This window comes from Apodemus sylvaticus, chromosome 13, assembly GCF_947179515.1.
Source record: "Apodemus sylvaticus chromosome 13, mApoSyl1.1, whole genome shotgun sequence".
Lineage (NCBI taxonomy): Eukaryota > Metazoa > Chordata > Mammalia > Rodentia > Muridae > Apodemus > Apodemus sylvaticus.
Window position 1 is genome coordinate 18,687,232 of NC_067484.1, and position 13,136 is coordinate 18,700,367.

Below are 13,136 nucleotides of genomic sequence, written 5' to 3' on the forward strand. Positions count from 1 at the left end.
GAGTGTGTGAGCGTGTGTGTTAGTGTGTGTATGTGTGAGTGAATGTGTGAGTGTGTGTGTGTTACTGTGTGTGTGTGTGTTAGTGTGTGTGTGTGAGTGTGTGTGAGTGTGTGTGTGTGTGTGTGTGTGTGTGTGTGTGTGTGTGTGTGTGTGTTGATTCACTGGAGCAAGACTTAGAGAAGATCTACAAGCATGACCCTCTGTCAGCCAGGCTCATTTTATGGCCGCACATATGAACACATGTTCTGTAAGTCTGTGAATGTGCATGTGCAGCTCACAGGAGACAAAGGGCCAGGAAACAACCCCACAACAAGGGCACCAACACTGAATCATCTTTCTCCCTAATTCTTTACAGCCAAAGAAAGACCCACTTGCTCTTCAGAAAAATAAGGCCAAAGCCTCCTCCCAGGCTGAACTCATAAACCTCTAGCCTGTGGGAACAGGGCCCACCCTTCCAAGTGGAGATAGGCAGACACTGGCCCAGACAGAGTGTGGAAACTTCCACTGCCCTGCCTTTGACCTCTCTGCCTCCCAGCTTTTTGCATCTTAAAGGGACCTTGGCTTCTAGAGGACAAGCCTGCTAAACAGCTCAGATCTGTCCTTTGATTTCAAGTTGTTGTCCTTGGATAGAGGGTTATGTCTCCATTTTATTTAATATCTGGGGATACCTAAAAATTTAGGAAGGAGTCAGAGTGCCCCTCAAGTTCAGAAGCCTGGGGTTATTTTTGTTCTATTTCTGAAGAAGCTGGTATACGTCCAAGGATTACAGCACCCTGAGGAGCATGGGGACAGGACAGCTACTCCCAGTCATTAGACCCCTGCATTGAGTAAACTGCCTGCCTGACCCTCACTGTCTCACTTTTGCTGACTACTTGACTGGAGAATGCTGGGGCTCAAAGTGACTGGAGGCACTAAGGGATATGTGTTGTTGATGTTTTTGTTAAGCTTTAAAACTTGCTTAACAATCTAGTACAGTTTCATAGGGGAGGCAGGGAGCAGATCTATCAAGAGAAGGTTATAAACATATATCCAGAGGTGGGCTACATGGCTGCTCACAGGCCTGGGGCCCTGGCTCAGAGGAGCTAGTGTAGGTTTCACCTGGAGTGGCCTTACCTTCTCTGGATTCTACCAGGTTCCCTGCAATCCAGTCGGCCAGATGTTGAGCTAACCCAAGGCCAGTAGTGGAAATGCCTCCTGTCCAATCCCGAGACTCAGATGAGGTCCTTGGATATTTGACTAAGCAGCATTAGCACCAAGTGAGCTGTCCCTGTATCCTACAAAGAGATTCTTTATATCCACAGCCATTCCTATGATTCACTTGGTCTACCTAGCAAGTACCAGGTCCTGTGGTCTGGGGACAGCACTGATAGTCACTGTAATGACACTGCCAATGTGCCACTACCTTGTAGCCAGTGGTCTGTCTGCCTAGTATGGCCACAAGCAGGAGACCAATGTGGTACAGTCTTCAGGGAATATGTTTGTATGGTTAGAAAAGCATGGAAGCCGTTTTCTACTGGGCCCAGAATAGAGCATTTCCACTGAGGTTAAGTGGCATCTCGACAGTATTCCCAGCCATTGAATTGAACAGGAAAACATCATGTTCAGCTGAGGAGGTAGCTCTTTGCTTACAGAAGGACCTGAGGTCAACTCCTGAACTCAAATAAAAGGTCAGGTATTGAACTACTTGCTTACAATCCAAGCTCTGGGAAAGAGGGGGCAAGCAGACCCCTGGGGCTCACTGAACACACAGTTCAGCCTGTTTGATGAGCCCCAAGCCATAGGAGACCCTTCCTCACAAAGTGAAGTAGGATGTGTTCCTGTATGTGGCTCACCTGTGTGAGCATAAACACACACAATTGTCCCGTGCCTAAACTGAAGCATCCAATTGCTGAAACAGATCCTTCTGAAAGCACTAAGCTTTCTCTTTAGCCCCTTATCAGCTGGAGTCCCCGAATGGTAATATAAACCACAGCAGACATTCTGGGCGAGCAAGTACTAAGGCTTGGTCATTAGAATCCACAGCAGCATCTAACCTCTGTGATGGAGGCAGAGCTCTGAGGCAGGTAGATGCTGTGGACAGCCACATTCCAGATGCTGGTAAATGCTTAATATGACAATAGCAGAGATGCCTGTTTTAAGTAGCATGAATTGATAATACTCCCAGGAAACTGTGGGAGGAAGCGCCCGCTTTCTCTTTTCTCCCTGAACATTGAGTGCTGATAACAACCTGAATTGCATTTGAGACATTGTGCTGGTTAGGAAGGGGTCAGGCAGTGGAGTCTTCTCCCCATCATACTGCACCAGACAATTGAGTCCCTTCCACGTCACACTGCACCAGACAGTTGAATCCTTCCCTATTACACTGCATCGGGCAGTTGAGTCTCCTCTACATCACTCAGCACTCAGCTTCCATATTCCTCTTACGGTTTTCTTTTCGTCCAGTCTAAGAAAGCATGGTGCCTGATTCTCTCCCAACCCTCCGTTCCCTAATTTCCCCTAGTTGAAATAAAACTCATCTCTTAACCTTGGACCGACCCCTTTACTCTGCTCTGATTCATACATTAATATACTGACTGATTCAATGATTCTTACAACTTTAGAGTCCACTAGGAACTTCCTTCTTAGAAAATAAAATTCATAATTTAGGAATCTGCTGCTATTAAAAAGCAACCTGACGTGAATTTACTTCAGACTTCCTATCTCATCCCTGGCCACTGATTACATCTTGGAGAAATGTGTCTGGGAAATCAATACTCTGTGAAATAGAGATTTCAAGGGCAAAGCTCATCCTGACTGGCTACATATGGATAATTAGGCGAGCACTAATGACAAGGAGCCTGTTTTACTGTGAAATACTCACGCCTTTATAGAAAAAGTGTTTGACTTATTAGATGGTTTAACCACCAAGAGGGTAGGCACATGCCAATATGGCTCCAAGTGACATTGAAAGACAGTCCTTAGATGGACAGTCAGCCATCCTTGGGGCCTTTACTGGCTCTTCCTGTTACCTCAAATGAGTCACAACCCTCTTCAGTCTTCAGTTTGCCATCTACAAGCCTCTACTCCATCAGAAAGGGCCTTCAAACAGCGAGATTCTTTGACTCTTTGTCATTATTATTTTTCTGTGCTAAATTATAAAGTTGCCAAGAATGAAGAAAGCACTGGAACTATATCAATGTATTCCTGATAAACAGGAAAAACTGTATTTGGCCTTTAGCAAGTGTGTGCTAATGAGGAGGACCAGCTGCTGAGGGGATTGCTGTGAACTGGGGAAAGGGAGTAGAGAAAGAGGGCAGCCCTCTGCTCTAATCCAAACCCAGTCCCTGAGAGCTCCGTGCCTCCAGCCTGCCACTAACTATTTTGGTTTCTAAAATTCTATGACATGTTACCTGCTCTCAAAGACCCAGGCTGCTGGTTCCTGCTGGTTCCTCAGACTCTCGCTTTGAACTAAAACTCTTCCTGGACTCTGTGCTTGTTGTTTGACCCAAACAGTAGATCTTAAAGCATGCTAAGGTCATTCGTAGCTAGCTACATGTGCAGAAATACTAGTGCCAGAGAGTGACACAGGACTAAGTACTTGGAAGAAACCTAGTTCACAGGCATGGAGCTGCTGTGAGAGGGAAGCCAAGAGTGTTGGTTACTTTTCTTATTGCTCTGACCAAACACCTGAGGGGAAAACCTAAGGGAGGGAGACGTTCCTTGGCCTTACAGGTTCAGAGTCATTGCTAGGTTAGCTCCACACACATTTCAGAACTTTATGGTGACCCAAGTGTATGATGGCAGAACTTCTTCACCTCAGAGACAGCAGCAAGTGGGGAGAATGCCTGCGCGGATGTTCCTTTACTACATTCTGGGCATCCACTAGCATACAGAACGGTGCTACCCACATTCAGAATAAACCTTCTCCTATTACTTATTCCTCCCTGGAAACACCTTCACAGATACAAAAGAGGGCCCTTTCTTCCAAATGGGGCTACCTGCCTCAGGAAGTTTGGTACATGAAGGCAGCCAGGTATGGACTGTGCCCATATGGGTGTACCAGGAACACCATTGAATGCTTGCCAAAGCAGGAAAGAAGTAGGAAAGGTGTTACTGAATTACCTTTGTTTCAGTATCAAACATTATGGAATTATTGTGTCTCCACCCGCTGAGGCTACAGACAATATGAGACTAGGGTCTTTGGCTGTTATTCTGAATCCAGTCCCAAGTGCCTATACTGGACGTATGTACATAGCAGCTACTTGGTAAATTTGTGATGAATGTATGGATACATGGATATATAGATGGACAGATGGACGGACGGATGGACTGACGGACAGACAAATGGATGGATTTTTAAGATAGAGTTGAGACATTGTGTTAATAATTCATCGTTAGAGGTGTGCCACTTTAGATGTGTACCTCTTCTATATCTCCAAGACACTTCCTGAAGATTTATACACCTCCCTTTACCCAGGATAATGTAAGCTAGAGATGAATAAATAACGTATTCAATGATATATAACCTCTAGGAGTGGAATCCAGACAGAACACATGTCAATATTAACAAGTCCTTATTTGATAAATTCTGTGTGCTGAGCATTTGTTGGTTCCATTTTTAAACACAATAGAGATACAAGGACTCCATCCAGCTGGCTCTGGTCCATCAGCTCTGCTCTTTCCTCTGGAAGGCTGACCCCACCCAGGCTGTGTTTGGAATCCTTCCCTCCAGAAACCATGCCACAAAAAGCCCTCCAGTTTTCCTTCAGGCCCTGGCAACAAGCCTGCTGTCCTTTTGTAAATCCAAGGATTTACTGGTAGCTGCTTTGGGGCTGCAAAGGAGAGTATTAAAAAAATAAACATGTGATGGCTATGAAATTCTAAGAAATCAGGCAATGTTTTTGGAGCCCTGGTCCTAATTTGCAGTTCTTGATTCCTTGCTGGGCATAAGGTCTTCAGCCACTGCCCCCAGAGTCTTTGCACTTCCTCCAGTGGGAAGCTCACAGTATGCTTTCTTCTCTGGGTCTATATATTTTTAATGTTCCCACCGAGATTAGCTATGTCTTCCAGGTTTCTCAGCCTAACCAAATCATGTCAATCTGTTCTGTTAGCTGAAGAGCCATCAAAAGTCAGGAGCAACTGTTGTCTGACATAACAAAATTGTTTCCTGAGTCAACAGGACATAGTATGTGTTCAGGTGCCTGAAGCTCATCTTATATCCACAGTTATATCTTCTGGACCTGGTTGCACATCCAAATCACCTGATTTAGGGGCACCTTTACAATTAACCATGTATGAACCCCTGAACTAATTAAATAAAATTCTGTGGGATAGAAACCAGATGTGGATTGTTGGGTGTTTCTTTGTTTAGCTTCCAGTGAGTCTAACATGTATAGCTACAGTGAAGAACAAGGACGATGGTAGGCCTGCTTCCATCACTCCAGGGCATCTGAAACATTGTATTTTCACTAACCTTTAAAGCTATCAGGCATTAGTTAACATCTGTACATTCAGAATGGCAACACTGAGCAGGTCAAGCAATTCTCAAGACATATTTACAAGGGTTCAGATCTCATGTGTCTCCTTCCTGAAAGCTTGAGGTGAGATACTTCCAGACACCAAAGTAACTACCCCCCACCCCCAAAACCCTGGTGGTTAAGATATCTAAAATACAGCCAGTATCTCTTAGATACCAGAATCTTAGTACCAGTTTTTTCTCTTAGAGTTTTCAGTTTCCTTTGCTTACCATCAAGCTACCCAACATATACACCAACTCCTAATATTTAATAAGAGTGGGAACAGCTTACTGTTCCCACTCTGCACCCTCATTTTAGTCTGAATATGTAAGTTCAGAGTTCAGCTACAAGAAATGACCACAAAACCACAAAGGATGATCATTCATCTCTCCATAACCTATCTTGAAGTTTCAGTTCAAGACCCATCTTTGGTATGTTACCCCCTACATGTGACCACTACAGCTCTTAAAGTCCTATCCTCTTCTAAGATGTTGCCCGCCATTGGTACCATTTATTCAAGCACTTCAGTTATATCTTGTGGGCAAATAGAAGTGCCTCCCAATACCTGCATGTGGTAGAAATCAAGATGTTTTAATTGCACATCTTAATATAAAATCATGAAAACTCAGGCTTCTTTGGTTTCTGGTTGGTTAAAAGAAAATTCTGTAAGGGTGGGCAATGAATTACCTGCTCTTTAGAATAATGTTGTGAATATTAGTGTGATTTTCACAAATTAAAAAAGTAAAACTCTAAAAGCAAAATCATTGTCCCTAAAGACACCACCCTAGAATGTCTATGAGGAACTAAGACTCAGCTAGAGTCCCACACTAACAGCGAAACTCAGAATGTACACCACTGGTTCTCAATCTTCCTAATGCTGTGACCCTTTAGTACAGTTCCTCATGTTCTGGTAACCTCCCCCCACCAAATCCAAAACTTACTTTGCTGCTACTTCATGGCTGTAATTTTGCTTATTATAAGTCACAATGTAAATATCTTGTGTTTTCCCAATGGTCTTAGGTGACCCCTGTGAAAGCATCTTTCAACCCACAAAACGGGTCATGATCCATGGGGTTGAGAACCACTGATCTATACTGAGAACTCAATGTTCTTTTGACTGACAGAGGGCTTCTTAGATCTAAGCATGCATCAGAATCACCTGCAGCGCTTGTTCTAATGGCTCTGAACTGAATTATGATAATTACATTTCTAAGAAGTTTCCAGGGGTTGCTGATACTGATGCTCTGGGGACCATTTCTTTGAGGACCACTACTCTAACGCAAACTGTTTCCTAGAGAAAGCTATGGGAACTGGAATGTTACGCCTACTCTGAGAAATATTAGAAAAGCAAACCAAATGTCATATGGAAATAATAAGAAACAAGAAGTAGCTGAACCTATTCATTTCAACAAATGTTGTCTAAAGGAGTAATTTGTTATAAATTACAAATAAAATCTTGTAAAATAGAAATCATTCTTGGTAAGAATTCAGACTAAAATATCAATATGTTCAAGACATTTATATAAGCCTAGGCATGATAGATGCATAACAGATTAGCAATAATCCAGTGGGATGATAAAAAGTGGCAGGGAAAGACTGAAAACCACACCAATATTCTCTGAAACATCTTTTATGTGGATGTGGGGCTAACAACAAATCAATCAGTCCCTCCATCAATCTGCCTATCATTGAATCCATAGGTATTTGCTGCATATCAGCTTTATATCTCTAAATTCTCTAATGGCTGATGAATAGGAAGAAGAGAGAGCCCCACAGAGCACCTGCTTGTGAGAAATATATATCTACCTTTTAGAGGCAAAATTTACAACTAGGAAAATTTGGAAAACGGTGCTGATGTTTGGTTGGAATCTACGGATAGTGGTTGTTGTATCAAATCCAAATTGAAAATTAAAGAACAGAATGAGCTGAAAAATAAGGGGAAAAAATGTCTTTCTGTCACTAACCCAAGCTAAATATATGTCAGAGGGTCAGTTACTAGACATTGGATAGTTAATGAATGAAGAACCAATAAATTTAAGATAGGTGTGATTGGGATGGATATTTAGGAGAGAAAATGGTACTCCAAGTGTCAAGAGTGAATTGTGATTAAAAAAAAACTTAGTCACAAACATGCACACAAGTATGCATGTGTGTATGTGAGTGCATATATACGTGTATATTCATGCTTGCAGTGGATAGGGAGGTTGTTGTAAGGGAACACAATGTAGAGGAACATGGAGTTGTGCTAAAGGGGCTTACATTATCACACCGAAAGTTCATGGAAAACAGGGTAGTAGTGGAAAGGGGGTTATTACAATGATTTACAAACTACAGTACAGTTAATCCAACAATGAATGACTGAACCAGGAAGTCCAAGAATCTAGTAGTTGCTCAGTCCACACGGTTGAATGTCTCAACTGATCTTCAGTATATGCTGGATTCCGAAGGAAGTAGGTTCTAATGCTAGTGAAGGAATGGACTTGGCTAGCAAGTTGAAGGCAAGCAGCCAAAAAGCATTATATAGGCTTCCAGCAAAATATGTAACTCAGATTAAAGGTCTGTCTTGTACCTCAAGATCTGGATTAAAGACCTGTGACCTCATAACTCAATCATCCAGATTAGAATAAAATTGGATCTTTCTACTTCAACTTAAGCAAAAAAGTCCCTTCTCAGATCTGCCCTCCAGTTTGCATTTTAGTTCCAGATATAGTCAAGTTGTCAACCAAGAAAATGTATCACATTGGATTAAGAGCATAAATTGAGCCCAGAATGTTCCACATGTCTTCAAGGACTTTTCCATAGAGTGGCCATAGTCCAACTCTTAAACACAGGATGTTAGGAAAGAGAGTTAAGATTGGAAGCAGTACCGTAACACAAATTCCATCCTACCTTCAAAGGAGAAGAGAGAAAGGCAGATTTCACCGCAGGCTTTTATGTAGAAACTGATACATCTTACATAGACTCTTCCCTAACACTTGCATACCCAGGACACCATATGCAATTACAAATCAAGATGACAACTTTCAAATATAATTTTCTTCATCCTTCATTGATAAGTAAATTCAAGTTTTTATTTCTATTTCTCAACATCCTCAGATTTCTACCTGGATCTCTGTCTGTCTGTCTGTCTGTCTGTCTGTCTGTCTGTCTCTGTGTGTGTCTCTCTGTCTCTCTGTCTCTCTCTCTCTCTCTCTCTCTCTCTCTCTCTCTCTCTCTCCCTCTCCCTCTCTCTCTCTCTGTTTGTCTGTCTCTCTGTCTCCCCAGACACACAACCTGGCTTGAGATCACATTTTTCACACACATGTAACTGCAGTTCCTATGTGTCCATGTTCCTCCACATCTCCTGTAAACAGCCATCACTTGACTACCACCTGAATCTTGGAATATGAATAAAATCTTCCCAAGAAGTATTGACAAAGTAGGGAGTCTGGAGACCATGGAAGTACTTCTATAGCCATCTGCTTAGGGAATCACTTGTCTTTAGGTACTCCTGGCAAGGTTAAAAAGAATAAAGAAGAAGAAAAAAAGCAGGAGGGGGGAGGAGGAAGGGGAGGAGGGGGAAGGAGGAGAAAGGAAGAGGAAGGAGGGGGAGGAGGAGAAAGGAAGAGGAAGGAGGGGGAGGAGGAGAAAGGAAGAGAAAGGAGGGGGAGGAGGGAGAGGAGGAGGGGGAGGAGGAGGGAGAGAAGGAGGGGGAGGAGGAGGGGAAGGAGGAGGGGGAGGAGGAGGAAGAGGAGGAGGAGGAGGAGGAAGAAGAAGAAGAAGAAGAAGAAGAAGAAGAAGAAGAAGAAGAAGAAGAAGAAGAAGAAGAAGAAGAAGAAGAGGAAGAAGAGGAAGAAGAGGAAGAAGAAGAAGGCAGTCTCCAAATAAACCTATCTTCTTAGCCTTCCTGTGTTTGGGCCATTGAGAAAGCAGAGCAAGAATGGACTTAAAGTGGAGGGTTAGATCAGAAACTTAGCTCTACCTGGAGAGAGGATGATTCAGCCACTAAGCCACAAGACTCAAAACCCAGGGCAGCCAGACTCTATACCCCTTCTGTTCTTGCCACATGGGAAGTCCCTCCCTTCTAGCTGCAGGTCATTAACTGAAAATGCCAGCCTGGTTTTTCAGATAACCCCTGTGATGGAGAGCTCAGGCCAGGGGAGCCCAGCCAAATACAGCATCCTGCAGGGGGTCCACCTGCAAAGATTGCATCCATCCTTCACTGGCTCCCTCCCCTCTTGCCACAGATGGAAAGCGTCCTCAGAAGCTCATCTCATCACTTCCTTTTTAATCTCCGTGTGAGTACTTGTACCCTCCTTCAAGGGAGCCAAGGTAATTTTAAAGAACACCTCATTTTGCTTTCATTCTGCACCGGCCTGGCCTCCCCATAAATCAAGGCTGAGGCAGAACTTGAGAAAACTAGGCTAATCAAGACTTCAATCTCAAGAAATGTTTAAATATAAATCAAAAGAGTCGAAGGCTCTCCAGATCCTCAATTTTCTTTGAAAGCCGGATTTGTCTTGTTTTCTTTCTTTCTTTTTTTTCCTCCTTCACTTTTTTTCTGATTGGCCATGCAGAGTTCTGAAACCCATCATGGTGCCCTTAGAAATATTTCCAAATAGTTTTAGATGTTTTCTTTTAGGCACTGTACCAAGTGACACAGAGAGCTATTACTAGCACACTTAGTGGGGCACTGAGGCAAGCTACAGCATCTTGTTAAACCTGGGGAGCGGGGGTTCAGTTTTAAGTACTAACAGTGATTTGGCATCAAAGGAATGGGAACCGAATCTGCAGAATTTTACCACTGATTGTCTTTCCTATTTTAGATATTTACGGCTGCCTAACAAACTCTCCAAACTTAGTATTAAGAACAATAGTTCTTTATTTCAACTGTCTCTGATGGTTCCAAGGGTTGACTGGCAGTTCTTGCTTGAGGTTTTCAGCTGCAGTCCTGAGGGTGGCTGAAGTGTGTGATGGTGGGGATCTGCCTGAAACCCTCCTGATAGATCTAGCAGCCGGACTTGAAGGCTGAATCAATGGTATTCCTCTGACACCCTCTTCCTCCCTGTGTGTCCCTTGCAGCACACACAACCAACTTCACACTTGCTGTTTTAAAATACGGATTCCCTTATTCAGAGATGATTCGCCAGTGATCCCCAGTGAACTAGAAGACAATTGCCACTGCTAAAATTTGTTATGCCCTCACGTGCTAAGTGGAGGTGGTACACCACAATGTGTAGAGCCAGATAAGGTAGCCATGGCATCAGACCTGGGGAAGGGGGTGTGTTCAGAATGTGAGTCTTCATTATATCTACCTAGAAAAGTATGCAGGCTAGAGAGTGGCTTGTTTGAGTAATTACATTTGGCTCTGCCATATAGGGACTACCTCAAGTTAGCCAGTACATAGCACAGTCCTGGGCTATCATGGGCAGGTGGATAGAGAGGCCATGGATGTGCGAGCCCCGTAAAGGAGAGGGTCAGGAGGATGTATTCATGGTTGATTGCTTGACCCACGTGAGAGGCACACTCACCAGGGCAGGGATTTATTACTCCTAGGAGTTATCTAGCACAAGATCACCATGGCTGTTGGGTTCCACAGCTGCCTGCAGCTATTACGAAGTGGGTTTCTGGAACAGAAGCTGAGGGATAAATAGGGAAGGGAAGGGGCGAAAAGAAGTATGGCTAAGACAATATTCACTGATCAAAGCCAGAAACTTTAATGGCGCCAGACCTTTAAACAGTTTGGGCAAACCCTTCCCCCCAGACTCCGGGCTGAGTTCCGGTGGAAGTTGTCTAGCTTCTCTTGGAGGTCCTCGTCTTGACTGCTCCGGCAGTTGGGTGGGTCACCTGCTTAATTCAGGAATTCCTAGACCTGGAGGAACAATGAATTTAACCTTTACTTCGAGCACTCCACCCTAGGTGGAGCAGGATCCTGGCTATCTGGGAGAAGTTAACCTTGACCAAAGTCAAACTCTGACCATGTGCATGACTGCCCCAATAAGGCTCTGTACACATGGCCTCAGATGTCAAAGCATCAAAACGTAGAAAATAAAACATATAGCCAATACACATGGCATATGGATCCCCACAAGTTTCTCAAAGCTACAGGAGAGCCAAGAGAAAGTGGCACACGCCTTTAATCCCAGCACTTGGAAGGCAGAGGCAGGCAGATTTCTGAGTTCGAGGCCAGCCTGGTCTACAGAGTGAGTTCCAGGACAGCCAGGGCTATACAGAGAAACCCTGTCTCAAATAAATAAATAAATAAATAAATAAATAAATAAATAAATAAAAATAAAAAAGCTACAGGACAGCCAGAAGAAGCTCTCTTGTGTTTTATGAGTTAGCTTCTAAGTCCCTCCATATTACTTTTGTTACTGTTTGTAACTAGCAAGTCACTAAAACCAGCCAAGAGGAGGTACCTGGATTGCATCTGTTGACAGAGATGTACCAAAGAATCAATGAACATATTTTAAATCAGTACCTATGCCATAATAATCTCTCCAGTATGCCTCTGATGCCCTAGCACATGCAGAGGGCTCTAGACCACAGGCCTTGTGGGCAGCTCTCCTTCCTAGAGACTGCTTTCCTACCTAAGATACCTGTTTCCTGCTCCTGTGCTCTGAATCAAGGAGATGATCAAGTCAGCTATCCAACCACCCAGTAGGCCCCTGTCTTCAAAATCAGCTGTCACTATGTCTGCTCAACTATGTAGTTTTTTGTTAACTGAAGATGCTCAGTTCCAAATAGATCCATATCTAATATTTCCTACCTATGCTTCTGTTAGAGTAGTAGCTTGGGGACAGCCCTGCTGGACAGTTGCTATCAACACATACCCACTGTGTGGTAAGGGGGTGAGACCTGTCAGCGTGACCTCGAGTCCACCTACTCCCGTGTCATTTATGACTTCTTCAGCTGCTGTTGTCTTACCCATTCATGTTAGTAAGGTCTCATTGAAGGAGTGAAGATAGTGGTCTTCCCAGCTCATAGACAGGCATCCAAGGGCCACCTCACCCTGTCCTCTCACCAAGGCAATGAATGCTTCATTTCACATATAGAATCCCTGCTCTTTTATATAACTAGGTTCTGTGTGCTGAAAAGGTCCTTTTGACTGATAGATGGAGACTATTTTTCAAGATGCAAGAGTAGAAAAAGACTGGCAACTGCTGACCCACACCGGTGTTTTGGACCACGCTGTGGCCTCTTGCCCTGCATGTGCCCCAATGCAGCATAAGCTTGTCCACTTCCCAAGCCATTGCCCTTCCATTAGAACAGCAAAGTCTCTTTTTTCCATCCCTCAGTCCATAAGCAAGTTTTCCAGAACCCTTTGGCTATTGCTAACTGAAGTGGGAGCCTTATGTCATGAGAAATAAGGTAGATAAATAGCAAATGGAATTCTGCACCTGTGCTGGCTAGTTTTATGTCAGCTTGGCAAAATCCCTCCACAAAATGGAGCTATAGGCAAGTCTGTAGGGTATTTTCTTAGTCACTGATTGATGGAGGAGGGCCCAGCCCATTGTGCCTGGTGCCATCCCTGGGTTGGCAGTTCTATAAGAAATTTGGCTAAGCAAGCCATGGAGAGCAAGCCAGTGAGTAGCACCCTTCCATGGACTCTGAATCAGCTCCTGCCTCTACGTTCCTTCCCTGTTTGAGTTCCTGTTCTGA